The following is a 15768-nucleotide window of genomic DNA, read 5'->3' on the forward strand; positions in this document are numbered from 1 at the left end:
AGTACTGGCACATAGACCATCTTAAAGTGACAACACTCAACACTGAAACTAACGTATGGACCGAAAACCCAGTAACTGCCTCTATGTACCTGTGCCCTCTTTAGCTGCTTTCTGACATCCTTAGCCCAGACCTGTGAATCACTGGAATTGTTGCAAAAATTGCCAAAACAACCTCTGAGAAGCAGATGGTTACGAAGCCTTCTGTCCAGATGCCAGAACCCCATATGCTTGCCAATCTGTGTTTCCAGCGTGCACCATTATACTTAAAATTATATTTTTCCTTTTCCTGCCATGTTCACTCTACCATAATTAACAAGTTCCTAATACTTTTCCAGAAAACAAGAAACATCACAGCCTGTTCGCTTCCCTTTTATAAATAGAAATGTGAAAAGCAAGTGTCAGACACCCCCAAACATTCAACCTAAGCTGCAACTCAACTGTTTGGGACTCACATTAGTGGTCTTCGTGGAGTCTTCTTTATAATTTTCTTTTATTTCAACAGAGTCACTGTCTTCCCTGGGCTCTCCAAGTACCTCAGTACTAAGAGGGCTGCTCCCTGATTCTTTTCTAAGTCTATTAGCAAACAAAAAAAGAACAGTTTTTTGTCACGAATTTTTCATTATACAGAACCAGGGAGGAGAACGGTAAGAAGCAAATTCTCTGCTTTAGAACAACATGTGGATTTCTCAAGCTAGCAGCGCTAGCTAATATACCCCACACATCATGACAGCAAAACCTTTGGCACAGTCTCAGAGATTGAGCTTTTAGATACCAAAACAAAGCACTTTGATCAGCACCCAAGTTTACGTGTCACAGGGAGAACTGAAATATTTCCCAAATCCAAGTTGACCCTTTGGGGAGCTCAGAGATACCCTTGTTCAGAGGTCAGTCTTTCAAACAATTAGTTTTTCTATTGACTTGTTTATTTGCTCCTGGACCAGAATGCCCACCCCCTCCAGGGTCTGGCACCACTGGGTGTGGAAAATGTCCAAAATTTCACAACAAGTTGTCTATTCTGCAACAGTCAATTTGGCATATTTACATAGTGTTCTAGTGCAGGGCTTTGAAGCTACCAATCATGAATAGCATACTCTCACATTCCTCTTACGTTATTTTCCCAGGAATCTGTGTACCATACCTGTGATGTTGGTAAGGAAATAACTTTAAACATTCAAACTTTCAACAGAAAAGGAACTTAAATTTCTTTCAGTGAATATTTTGGAGTTGTAGAACAGTACGTTGATTTTATTAGTAAATCTGACACAACATTTTTTTTTTTTTTGTCTGTTTGGTGTAGGGAGGCATGATGTTTTTGAAAAACTTAGACTACACTGAGATATGTGAATTTAAATCAGCAATTTAAAAGTAAGTATTATGACATTTTAATTACATTTTAATGGTAAAACCTTGGAAGTGATGCTGATTTAAGTCAAAATAACTTTTGAAAGTGTTTTTCTTGCCTGCAGCTATCTGGATACCTGACAGGAGGGAAACAGGAAAAGAGAGAGTAAAAAGAGAATGATGTTCTCACCAAGAAAAAAAGTGAGCTGTGCGTTGGGCTTTTTTTGTTTATTCGAATTAAATTTGATAACTGTGATGGAAAGATCTAGGAGTAAAAGGAAACTTTTGGACGTGTCAGCATGCAAGATACTATGTTTACATTTGTTTTACAAAAAAGTCAACATTAAGGATGAAAAATTGATGACAAAGATTGTAACATAATTTCTGTCTGCATGTATGCCCTCTCTCCCGCTGTCATATGATCTTATGTTTAGGTTCTGCTTGAACTCAAAAGAAAGGAAGGAAGGAAGGAAGGAAGGAAGGAAGGAAGCAAGCAAGGGAGGGAGGGAGGAAGGAATGAAGGAAGAAACTGAGAAGTTCAGGAAGATTAGATGCAAAACCAAAATCCCAGAACATTTTTTTCTCAGTGTTTCTTCTTCCCAAGGAGAGAGAGGAAAACTACTGAAATATAACTGAAAAAAAATGTTTACTTTGAGAAGCTAACAATAATGAGTTAAAGGCAAAGACATTAAAAAGTTGTACTTAAATATACTGACCTTCTATAAAAAAATAACAAAGGGATGAAATAGGCCAAGTATGTATGATCTAAAACAAATGGAAATGGATAAATATTACGTTTCTGTTGGAGAGTGCTGTTTTATTTACAGTATTTTTTTTCATTAGTTTCGCTTGGGACTTCCTAATAATGTTTGTAATTTTTTTTCCTAAACTTAAAACTCCAACCACACTAAAATTTTTGCATTTTACAAAGCACTTGCCCCATGGCCCTGAGCCTTTGCACTGACTATTTCTTCTGTGCAGGATGTGCACTCCTCACAATTCCTGCCACACAGAAAACTAGCCAACAAGGAAGTTTCTTCTTCAGATGGAAGAAAAGAGAATACAGATACTGACCTAGGCATAAGAGAATTTTTAATATTATAAAGGTGACAATTCAAATGAGTGGGTTAATTATTTTGTCCACAACTAGTATTGGAAGAATTTGCTAATTATTTGGAAAATAAGTAAACCTAGACCCCTGCCTCATGCCTTATTCAAAACTAGGTTCCAGAGGTTTAGCAGTGTGAAAATGAAAAACAAAACTACAGCTATTAGAATATCATTTATGAAAATAATTTTTCTAAAAATCAGTTACAATGTGGAAATTTATGGGAAAAAGCAAATAACTAATAAACATACAGGATGACAACCTCAATAATGATTAGATAAATGTAAATCAAAATATCTAGTCTATACGAATTATCACTTAGAATGTCTTATAAATCTGTGAGGGGGTGAAAAGAGTCATTCTCAAATGTAGGTGAAATTCTAAATCAGTATAAGGATTTTAAAGGGCAATTAGACAATAACTCAAAATTCCAAATGTGCATACATGTCAACCCAGAAAGTTTAGTTTTGAGGAATCAATCTCATAGATATACTCCTACATGTGTACACACACACACACACACACACACACACACACACACACAGTCATTGCAGTATCATTTGCTATAACAATGAATAGAGATAACAAAAGTCTGTCAACAGGAGATTGGTTAAAACAATTAGAATTCAGCCATACAACAAAAAATCAGACCACTATTAAAATGAATAAAGTATATCTGTATTGACCAAGTTGGACAAATATTCATGATACACTTTTAAGTCAAAAAAGAATGTTTTAGAACAGTATGCGTTGAATGCCTATACATACAAATTCAAAAATGAATGCAACGTTATGAAGGTACATGTGTTGTAATTATACAACCGCATGCTTCAACCTGCATATGAGTCACCTCCTTTTTGAACCTTTTGCAATCTCCCAGTGAATATGATATCCACCTCTTAAATCCATACTTTAAGAATACACCTACAATTCCACTACCATCACACCTTTGTAGTTACTGATCAAATAAAGATTAAAATGTTTTTCAGTGAAAAAAAAAGATACAAACTCATTTACAGAACAGAAATAGTCTCACAGACATATAAAATAAACTTACAGTTACCAAAGGGCAAGGTGCAGGGGGAAGGATAAATTAGGAGGATGGAATTAACATATATATACTACTATATATAAAATAGATAACCAACAAGGACCTACTGTATAACACAGGGAACTATACTCAGTATTTTGTAATAACCTATAAGGGAAAAGAATCTGAAAAAGAATATATATATATATATATATATATATATATATATATATATATATACACACACACACACATATATATATATGTATGTATATATATATATATATCTGAATCACTGTGTTGCACGCCAGAAACTAACACAACATTGTAAATCAACCATACTTCAATAAAAAACAAAAATTAAAAAAAAAAGAGACAACCAAAAAAAATGTTTTTCAGTGGACATAGGGTGCTGAACTTTCAGAAATATATGCTAACTTGCCACACCCCAAATGCAAAAACCACGCTGGAACTAAAGAAAAAAATCAGAGGCAATTTTCCAACAAATACTTGGAGCCTCAACTGTTTGCCGAGTCTGTCTCCAGACAATACAAGATGCAGAGTTAATACACAAAGGCACGTCCACAGTAGTGACACCCTCCACCAAGATCAGACAGACTCCTGGGAGGAGACTGGGGGAATCTTCTCTGCTAGGAAGCCTGCCCCTTGTAAAGGTCTCTCATTTTTAAATTTCTAATCAAGTGTGGGCAGGTGGGAGCCAAAGAAGGAGAGAGTGGGAGCCCTTGCTCACATTCCAGCAGCCCACAGCAGGGAAGAGTGGGCAGCTCAAAGAGATGTATCACAGTTATTCACCTAACATCTGCTCCCGTCAACCCATTTGCCAGACAGGGTTTTATAGACAATAAGATTGGATTGAGGAGGGCTGATTAGAAAGTGCATAGTTTAAAGGAAAGACACCCAAACGTAGATGAGTTGAACCAAAGTACATATTGACATTTAACTAATTTTAAGTAGCATCAGTCTCAGATATTAGAACATCTCAATGCTGAAGCATTTTCTAAAAGGACAGAACTATTCAAGATATCTGATATCTTTAAGACCTCTTATGAATTTTTCTTTCCAATTCTCTCTGCAAAAGCCGATGACGGGTCATTAAGATCACCCTGAGAAAAAACTGTGGTATCTCCTTAGAGATTTTCCTTCAACTTCCAATCCTTTTCTAACCACCATCTCCAAATTCAAATTCAAAATCACTAAGGTATTTACGAGCTTAACAGAATTCAGACCAATCTGGCAAAAAGCTATATTTTGATTAGTGAGAAATAAAGAGAGCTATAAAACCATATATGTTTTAAATATACATTATACGTGTTTGTTGTCATGTAAAACACAGTGTGCAAATAATTGCAGATTGTATCTTATAGTGATGTTACTATATATATATATATATTTTTTTTTTTTTTTTTTTCTGATAAGCTACACAGACAAAAAAAGTCTAGGACTTTTCCGGTGGCTCAGTGGTTAAGAATCCACCTGACAATGCAGGGGACATGGGTTCAAGCCCTGGTCTGGGAAGATCCCACATGCCGCGGAGCAACTAAGCCCGTGAGCCACAACTACTGAAACCAGTGCACCACAACTGCTGAAGCCCGTGCGCCACAACTATGGAAGCCCATGCGCCACAACTACTGAAGCCCGCGTGCCTAGAGCCAGTGCTCCGCAACAAGAGAAGCCACCTCAATGAGGAGCCTGCTTGCTGCAACTAGAGAAAGCCTGTGCGCAGCAACGAAGACCCAACGCAGCCAAAAATTAATTAATTAATTAATTTCTTTTCTTAAGAAAGAAAAGAAAAGGAAAAAAATCTAGTCAAGTGAAAACTGGAATAAGGCAGAAAAATCTTTTATCAAAATCTCTTAGGCATCTTCTAATGCAGTTGTTCTCAAAATGGGGTCCCTGGAAAGCAGCATCAACATTCCCTGGGCACTTGTTAGGAAATCTGAGGGTGGGGGACAGCAATATGGATTGAATGAGCCTTCAGGTGAGTCTGATGACCACTCAAGCTTGAGAACCATCATTCTAATGGTTATGGTCTTGCAGGCTCTGATAAACTCAGCTTGGGGTAAGTTCACTCTATGTGTTACTCAAGGTCTTCTTTAATAAGACTTTTTTACATTTGTCATATTGGGCATACTCAGTATTTGAGAGGGAATCACTTGGTCACTCTAGATGCATACATATATTTTAAAACGGATAAGTATTTGATATGAGCCATGATGACAGTGAAATATATAATCTAGTTTTTTCTGATTTATAAATGCTTACATTTAAAGTCTTATAGAAGTATGACAATTGAATCCATTGATTTATGGTTAACAAATCATCTCTATTGAAAATATGTATCTATAGTAATTGGGCCTATCCCAGTATATTCCAATAGCTATATCTAAATGAAAACTGGACGCTATCTGTTCTCATTATAAAGGAAAGCGATTGTAATATACCTCTTCCTTGACTCAGTTCTGCTTCTACCACTCTTTCACTCTGTCACAGTAGTCAGATGATTATCTTCCTTGATGGCCTCAAATTATTAATAGCCTTTTATGGAGTGAGCATTTCATTTATGCTACAGATGAAAACTCAGTGCCTTCTTACTTCACGTATATTGGGGAATAATATTCTTCTTCCTCCGCTCATAGCATGGTGTACATTTTCAAAGTCTCCAAACTTTCTAAACCTTCAATGAATTTTATATAAAGCCACAGTATAAAGTCAATGCTCACATTCTTCCTCAAATAATTCAAACAAATTTAATCCATAAGATGAAAGGCATAATAATGTACATGTAAATTATGAGTATTTGCCATTGAGTCTAACCGCGTCTGAAATTACAAATAACTTCCCCCCCACCCCGCCCCCCCCCCCACACATACACCAAAAAAACCCTCCCCAGGCAACACTGTAGCCTTGATTACGGAAGAAACAATTTGTATTCTATTAGCTCCAAGTACTTTAACAGAAACACTAATTTTATTGTAACTTAATTGAAATGGGTCAGAAGTTCAGATGATTGTATGGAGAAGCAAACAAAAGCAATAAATTAGCAAAAATTTTCTATAATTACCAGAGTGTATAGAACACCATTAATTTTATTCTTATTTCTGATTTGTCTTAAATCCCCACATTAATACTTCTAAGATGAAGGCCAAGTAATAGGCCATTCTCATAGCTCTCTATGTTTTAACTTGCTGTTTATTATGCCTCTTCAATTTAGTCTTTTGATATAACATATATAAAACAAGCCATAAGTATTACAGGCTCTGGGTTAAACCCTTCATTTAGTTCCTGTACATATATGTTATACCTTTAAAGATTCAATTAATCATAATTTTCATATTCAAAATCAAATAATTTAGCCATTATAATTAGAATTTTCTTTCAGCTAATCTCTCAATTTAAAATGTCAAACTAAAAGTAATATTCATCTTTAGGAAAAGATAACACATATTAAAATGTTCGGCATGATTGGGGATTACATAGAGACTTGAATTCTTCAAGCCCAAAAGGAATAAAAATGATGCCACCATATGAATATGTATCTCATTTTGGGGGGGGAGGGGGAGGCAATAAATAATTTTTAAATAGTATTTAATGTCTTTCTTATCAGCCTCACTATGCCTCTGCCTCTTTTTCATTCAGCATTGCTGGTGCTGAAAATTGGTAGCAGTAAAAAGGTAAAGGTGCCTTTGCAATTTGTTTCTCCTCTCCACTCCTCCTTGCCCCTGAGCCTGACATAAGTTGCAGTTGTCACCAGCAGCTCAGGTAGCAGACAGAAACCCCAGCCTGTTCTGAGACCTTGCCAAGAGCAGCAATTGTTCAGCCCCAGTGGGTGCAGGAGTGCGCCTGGCACTTCCATCAGAACATTCTGAGTCCAAAGACAAACCTCTATTAATGGCGCCTACTAATGATCTTTACATTTTAATTAGAAATGCTTGAGTTAAGATCACTCGCTGAAACCTTAATGAGCAAAGGAAGGCTTACCTCCTGTTCCTCTGCTTTTCAACTACAAGAAAAAGCAATAAGCTGACCTGAATCAGGTCAGAGCAAATATCAAGAAAACTCATTAGAAATCTGTGATTTAGTCCAAGCTGGAAATACCAGATATTTTCACTTCAAAGCCAAGAAAACATGAGGTTAGCAGAGGGAATGATCCACAGAGGTCTCTTCTCCCTTCCTCTTTTCTTTTTCCACTTGCACACCCATACATTTTTATTTGACTTTACCATAGCCAATCCCTTCAATATGCAAAACCAAAAGCCACATGCCTATATCAATGTCTAAAGGCTCTATCAAGTTTGAATAGTTTCCTAAGCAATTTGAGGGTTTTCTTTTGTCTAAAAGCACTAAGTATTATACTGAATGAACTCAGATTTATATCTAGATTATTGTAATAACAAAAAAGTAGATTTAATACTATTGGAAAATGTTTTTGGAAAGTTTCCTTTAAACTGAAGACTGATGTGTTCCTTTTTTGAAAACAGAGACAAGTTATAGGTAGGTTTTTTTTTTTGTTTTTTTTTTTTTGCGGTACACGGGCCTCTCACTGTTGTGGCCTCTCCCGTTGCGGAGTACAGGCTCCAGACACGCAGGCTCAGTGGCCATGGCTCACGGGCCCAGCAGCGCCGCGGCATTTGAGATCTTCCCGGACCGGGGCACAAACCCATGTCCCCTGCATTGGCAGGCGAACTCTCAACCACTGCGCCACCAGGGAAGCCCTATAGGTAGTTTTAAAGTTGATTTTATTGGGGAAAAAGTTCTATGAGGTTCTGCTTTCCCACTCCCAATGACTTCTAAAGCATCATCATCACCATGGAAGCTTGCAAACTTATAAATAAGTCCTCAAATATGGAGGAGAAAGCATCACAACTAGACTCCGTTCCAGGGAATGGCTTTGAGCCTCTCCACTGAAAAAAGAGTAGAGGTGAGTGGTCTCTCTCAGCGATTTCACTTCTCTGTGTAATTTCAACTCAGATTTTGTCTCAACTTTCCTTCCTCAAATTTGTGGAGCAGGGTTTCCTGATGTGAGGTTTCCAGGCATCTGGTGGTCCACAGTCGTCAATCAAGTGGTCTCAGATAACATGTAAGCTTTAAAAGAAAAAGCAAGGAAATGATGATGCTAACAAGCATTTCAGAACCTTATGAGGTGAAATGTGAAATGATTTGATTTTCACAGAAGTCTTGTCACATGTCCGATAATTATCACATTTTGAAAAGTTGTCCTGGGTACTGTGAGTGTGCTGATCAATTCTTCTTGACCATGCTTCAGTTAACAGAGTGTATTTTTGCCTCAGCTAATGAATTTTCCCATCTTTTGTGATATATTTTTTATAATTGTGAATTTAATATTTTCTGTTGTATCATGCTGAGTTAATGCCCGTGTGAAAACTTAGATCAACGGCTTGAAAAGGGTTCAATGATGCGTGAAAGTAATAATGACAATAATAATAATTTCTACAACTCAGAAGGTCATACAAATAAAAAGAGAATGGAACTCCATGGCAAATATGGAATATGAATTTGTATATATTCACGTATGTGAATCTGCTGGCTTTCCATAAGGAGATGAAAAAGAAAGCAATTATCTGGAAATGGTTGTTTTGAAGGAACAGCAAAACTATTGGAATCCAGCCCAATGCTATTTTCTATTTTGAAACATTTCCCAAATAATGACATAACACATAAAAGCTTCATTTCTAAAGATAACAAAGTGACTTCTTATGGAAACAACTTGAGTTAACATAGGACAAATATTTAATAATGCTTTTCAATATAAAATTAATTTTGTTACCTGGCCAGAATGGGACTAAAACCAGAGTGTTATCATTGACAGTGATTCTCCTCATAAGCCCAGATCGTTCGTTCTAATAGCACATTTAAGTCTCGCTAGCCTAAAACGCTTCCCATTTAAATTCAACGTTTTCTATTTAAGGTCATTGTGTCATCTACAGATAATGACAGTTGCCTCTTACTCTCCAACAGTTCCTCTTTCTTTTTTCTTATCAAATTTATTGTTTGGGCTTAATCCTCTAGCAGTGTTGAAGACTTGCAGTAAACGTTAGCATCTTTGTCTTATTCCTGACTTTAAGAAGTCTTCAATAGTTACACCAGTTTCCCTGACACTTGCTGTGGATAGCTGATGGAAATCCATTAGCACATTAAGGAACTTCCCTTCTGTTCCAAGTGAAGAGTTTTTAATATTAACTGGTATTAGATTTTATTAATTGTTTTGGAAGGGCAACAGTTAAGATAATTATATGGTATTTTCCCCCTGTAATCTCTCTCTAGAGAGAATTACATTAGACCTCCTAATGAAAAATCTAAATTCCTAAGACAATCCTTACTTAGTCATACCTTCAATACTCTGCTGCAATTTTGAAGTTTTGTTTTTTGTTTGTTTGTTTGTTTGTTTTTGCGGTACTCGGGCCTCTCACTGTTGTGGCCTCTCCCCTTGCGGAGCACAGGCTCCGGATGTGCAGGCTCAGCGGCCATGACTCACGGGCCCCGCCGCTCCGTGGCATGTGGGATCCTCCCGGACCGTGGCACGAACCGGTGTCCCCTGCATCGGCAGGTGGACTCTCAACCACTGCACCACCAGGGAAGCCCTGAAGTTTTGCATCTATGTTTATAATTAGAATACTACTAGAAGTTTGCCATTCTTTTTTGTATTAAAATCATTCTGTTTTGGTATCACTCTAACCTTAGCCTTGGAAAATTAGTTAGATAGCTTTCTACCTTTTTTAATCATCTGAAAGAATTTCTAAAACATGAGAATTAGCTCTTCCTTTAAATTTTTATGAAACAGAGTAAACCATCGGGCACTAGTTCTTCCTTTGAGGGAGACTTCTGACTACATTTGCCATTTCTTCTGTGGTTGTTGATGGTTCTAAAGTCTTCTACTTCTTTTTGAGTCATTGTCATTAATTTGTATCTTCTTAGAAAAATAATTTTGTCTCTTAGAATTGCAAATGTACTTAGTCTCTAAATGGCATTTTCTTCATCTCCACAGCTCTAGTTAATAGCCCTATTTCTTCTTCTCTATTACTATATTATCATTCATGTTATTTTCTCACTTGATCACAGTAGCAAATGTTTGTCAATTTTGCTGTCTATTGCTTTTATTAATAAGACTTTTAATCTATATATATGCCAACTTTCATCTGCATTAATTCCTTCTTCATATTTTATTAGTCATTCGCTTATATATCTAGTATGTGAGTATTGGGACATAATTTCAGTTTGTCCAACTGATAATGGTATTCACTGATCACTTGATGAACATGGGACCTAAATATCCTGTTTCTTATCAAGCTTTTAGTTTTTTATTTATTTTTTTAATTGTATCATCATGGACTCATGGTTTCCTATTTGGCCAATGAGTTATAATTCATTAAAATCATTAGTTATTTTGATACACAAATTGTACTTGGTTTGGTTACTGGGAACCCATCCAAGAAGACTTCTGAGTTCTGTCTTCTGCCACAGATGACTCAGGCTTATCAAACTTCTCCTGCCCCATCCCTGAAAGCAGTATTTCTCAAAGGAGCCCTGGATCCTTTTTGTGGAGAATAGTTGTTCCAGAGGCCTCTCAGTGGACACAGCTAGGGAATTTATGTGTGTATACACTTAACACGTTCACAGACACACACATACATCAATGTTCAGTGTGTTTACAAACACATAACTATATTTAATTCTACAGTTACCTATCTTTATTGATCTATACTAAAGGCCATGAATTCACACCAATACTGTTGAATCCAATCTACAGACTTCATTCCAGTTTCCTTCCTTGCTATATCTGTAACACCTCTTCCAACCATGAGAAACTGGTTCTCATTATCTTTAGAATATTTATTTGATCAATTTCTCCATATATATGGCCCATATCCCATTTCTGGTTATTCCTCATCAAAGACTCAAAAGCCAGCTTGGATGTCCTCCTCAGCCCTCTCGGGCTCCAGTTCCTGAGGGCAGCTGCCCCTGTCCGTGGACACCTCCTCAACTTGCTCAGACTCTGACATGCTACACAAGACCACCCACCCACGTGAATTTCTCTCTCACCCTGCTCAGGCTCTAAGGGAACCATGCTGGGCCACCCTCAGATGTAGGTGCCCGTTTCACCCTGTGAGACCTCTGACTGCCAGCCCACTCTGGGTCCCCCTGGCTCCCCACTCCCAATGACATGGACACCTTTATCAACCCCATCTGAATTATTTAGGGAGGAAAGGGAAACAGGAAGAGAAGAAAACCCGTATTCTGTGCTACACTGAGCTCTCCTCAGTATTATTAAAAACCCAGGAAAACTTTTTACAAGGATAAGTATTTGTTCATATAGATCAATCAACAAACATTTATTGAACACCTTCTGTGGGCTCAGCTGAGGCATTAGAAGTATGAAAAAGGTTCCTGTCTTGTAGCTACTTGAAATTAGATGGGAAACTAAACAAAGAGTAGGATAATAACGGTTCCCTATATTTTCCGTAACAGCAGAAACACAAAAAGGAAACTATATAACTATGAGATTCTCAAATTGTCATAATATATCTTTGCTTTGAGGTAACCTTTCCACGCCTTGACATCTAATACCTTTCCTTCCAACACCATTGAAGCTCCCTTAGCCCTAAGCTTTTTATTAATGCTTCAGAATGGCTGTAGGTAAGTTTTCTTCTGTTAAATTACTGGAGCACACACTATTATTGTGTTGGTAGCTCTGTCATCAGAACTAAAGCATAATAATGAAAGTCGCAGTATAATGTAAAAAAAAAAATCACTTAAGGAAAAAGGAAAAGAAGAAAGATGTTTACAGAGTAATTCTTAAAATGTGCTCGCTCTAGGTTGGTCTGACTCAGATACACAAATTATATTTTAAACATCATGTTCATAAAGGTCTACATTTCATGTGAAAAGTGTACAGCATAAAGCATGGCTCCATGTTCTGGCTGGGAGTGTGGAGGAGGTTGTGTCTGTAGAGCCGAGCGGTATCTATAGAGTTAAAAACAGAACAAGGACCCGTAGGGAGAGGAGAAGGCAAGGAGCCAATGGTGACAAAGGAAGACAGCAGTCCTTCTGGGAGGCCCCGGAGGAGTGCAGGGAAAAGGAAGTAGCTGCTGCCAATCGCTACCGTCACCACAACTATCATCATTTTTGATGGTTCAAAGGGATATCATTTGTGTTTGGTTCTACATGGATTTAAAAAAAAAGTGATTACAGTGGCTGAGAGGACAGTGTCACAGCTGAAGGCCAGATACTGACTAATGTCCACAGCAAGCAATGACAACTATTATTAAAATCATTAATTGCTGTTCCCGATACTGCTTTTCTCAAGGTACATGTGCAGAAACAATTATGGAAGCGATTATTCGTGCCTTTAAATTTCACAGGTGTGTTTGAACTTCACTCTCTGGCTTCCTACAGGAGTGAGTGAGACTCAGTACTTCTAAGTAATGTCACTGATGATCAAGGCCCAGCCTTCATTAAGATACGAAATATTTCCCTCCCTAACCTAGAAGGAAATGAAAGCTGATTCCTTAACATTCCGGACGTCTTTTCCTGCAACAGACAAAAGCCTCCACATGGTCCTCACTTACCGCAAATGTGGTTGGTCCTACATTCGTTAAATGAGATCTTTGTGAATGTTGCCTGGGCTCTGCCCTCTTCTCTAAAACTCCTCTCCAGCAGTCAACCTCTGGGACCCTGCCCCTTTCGCCCAAATCATTCCATTAAGGTAAATACTGACCTGAGCTGGATTAATGAGATCCTCCTTCCTGTGAGTTTACTGTTAAGACTCAGGGACTCCTGTCACTTACCTGATGAAACTGAATTTTTAACGACATATAAATGTGGTGACTGGGGAGACGTGTCTCATGTTGGTACTTGTAGTCCTTGCATGAAGAAGCAGAGAAAAGTGATCTACAAACAGACTAGAAGGTGAAGCAGATGGGCCGAGAAAAATAGAGACAATCAAGGGAGAAGTGGAGGAACCTGTGTCTCGGACCTTTCAGCTCTGGACCCACCATGTGCCCTTACATTTGGTAAAATTCCACTGGTTCCTTACAAACATCCCCTACCTTTACCCTGCCTTTTACTTAAATTGGCCTGGATTGGACAGAGTTGGGGAAAACTTTTGTTCTGTGAATGGTGTATCTGTCAGTGCTTTACAAGTCTTACCTCTGACTCTGTGACCCTTTGTTTTAACTGGTGGCAGAATGTACATGGACATACCACTGACATGTTTTATATACCTGGAGGTGGCTACCAATGGGTTACAGAACACCCAGGATCACAGACTCATTTGGTAAGGCTGCCTTTCCACCCAAATTCAATCCTATCAGTCCTGGAGCAGGTGGTCCAAGGAGCAGGGGCCCTAGCTTGGGAAGTTCTATCAACAGCTCAGAATATCTCCACTAGAGATTTCAATGTTTGTTTCTTGTACGGGTCCTGAAAAGCCCAGCTGACCTTATTAATGCTATGGAATATGCTAATGAATTCATCTGGGCCCTCGAAGAATTGCCATAACAACAACTGTTTTATTATGTCAGAGACACTGCAAAGGCTTTTAATGTTCCCTTACAGTAAATGTACAAGACATTGCCTTAATTAAGCTAAACTTCCTAGCTTTCTTTTTCCCTGCCTGCTTTTATTATTTGGCTCTTAGTTTTTCATTTGGGTTTTCATGTTTCTTTGTTGTTGTTGTTTTGTCTAGTTTTTATTATTTGTTTTATTGTTGTTTGTTTTGTTCTGTTTAGTTTTATTGTTTCTGTATCTTTTATGGTGAATGTACTCTTGAATAAAAGAAAAAAAACAAAATATTATTTTCAGATTCATCCACTTTACTAATATATCATCCAGAGATATGGAGACACCATGAAATGAATCATCACTCAGACCCAAAGCTCCTGGACCCTTTCCTACAAGGTTAACAATACCACATGCTCCATGCTCCAGGGCCTCTTTCAGGGCCTTCTATTTACTTTTACAATAACTGAGCATTTACTCTCCCTGCAGGAAACAAAAGTAAAGAAGAAACATTTCTTTCACTTGAGGAATTTACAGTCAGTGGGGAAGGTAGACATGAACTCAGTTAACAGGAATATAAGTAAGAAAAGTCCATTAACGGATGAATGGACAAAGAAGACGTGGTATATATGTACAGTGGAATATTACTCAGCCCTAAGAAAGAACAAAATAATGCCATTTGCAGCAACATGCAGGGACCTAGAGATTATCATACAAAGTGAAGTAAGTCAGACGGAGAAAGACAAATATCATATGATATCACTTATATGTGGAATCTAGAAAAAAATGATACAAACGAACTTATTTACAAAACAGAAACAGACCCACAGACATAGAAAATACACTTATGGTTACCAAAGGGGAAAGTGGGGGAGGATAAGTTAGGAGTTTGGGATTAATAGATACACACATTATGATATATAAAATAGATAACCAACAAGGACCTACTGTATAGCACAGGGAACTATACTCAATATCTTGTAATAACCTAAAGGAAAAGCATCTGAAAAAGAATATGTATATATGTATATGTATAACTAAATGACTTCACTGTACAACTGAAACTAACACAACATTGTAAATCAACTATACTTCGATTAAAAAAAAAAGAGTATAAGTAGGCTCTAGGAAGGTAAGTACACTTGCAGGATAAGATAGAGGACAAAATTGTCTATAAAGGAAGACTAGATTGAGAGAAACCAAGAGGATATCAGATGTCCCAGACCAAAAGGCCACCCTGAGCAAAGGGGCAGGTCCCTAAAGATTTGTCTTTTGTTTGTGAAACAGTGAAGAGCCAATCAGGAAAATCTTGATTTGTTAGAATTTTTTAGAAGCTTGATCCATTTGGAAAGCAATATTTTTAAGTTCAGACATAAGATATATCAGATTATACACATTTCATTCATAAGGCTAAGTTTTATCATGTCAAATGCTGCTTAAGTAAAAAATAATCTAAAGACAAAGAATAAAATGAGGAAACTTGAGCTGGGACTGATGGGAATAGAGGCGGAGAAAACATGTTATGGGCCTAAGCACGGAAACCCATTGTTATTGTTGCTGTTTTTGGGAGTCCATCGTGGACGCAACCATGAGCTGAACAGTCTCATGTTCTTTCACCGGAGCCAGCCAGTTAACAACATGTTTTTTAAAAACAATCTATTATTGTATCCCTTACAAATCTGTGCTTGAGATTTTTTTTTTTTTTTTTTTTTTTTGCGGTACGCGGGCCTCTCACTGCTGTGGCCTCTCCCGTTGC

At 37.5% G+C, this 15768-nt stretch overlaps 1 long non-coding RNA gene across 1 annotated transcript in view; it reads right to left on the minus strand.

The window, feature by feature from the left end:
- The window catches only part of LOC109549842 (uncharacterized), a 298308-nt gene that overhangs the window by 173985 nt on the left and 108555 nt on the right, over positions 1 to 15768 (minus strand). The gene's annotated exons all lie outside the window — the stretch shown is intronic.

Source organism: Tursiops truncatus, chromosome 4 (assembly GCF_011762595.2).
Source record: "Tursiops truncatus isolate mTurTru1 chromosome 4, mTurTru1.mat.Y, whole genome shotgun sequence".
NCBI lineage: Eukaryota > Metazoa > Chordata > Mammalia > Artiodactyla > Delphinidae > Tursiops > Tursiops truncatus.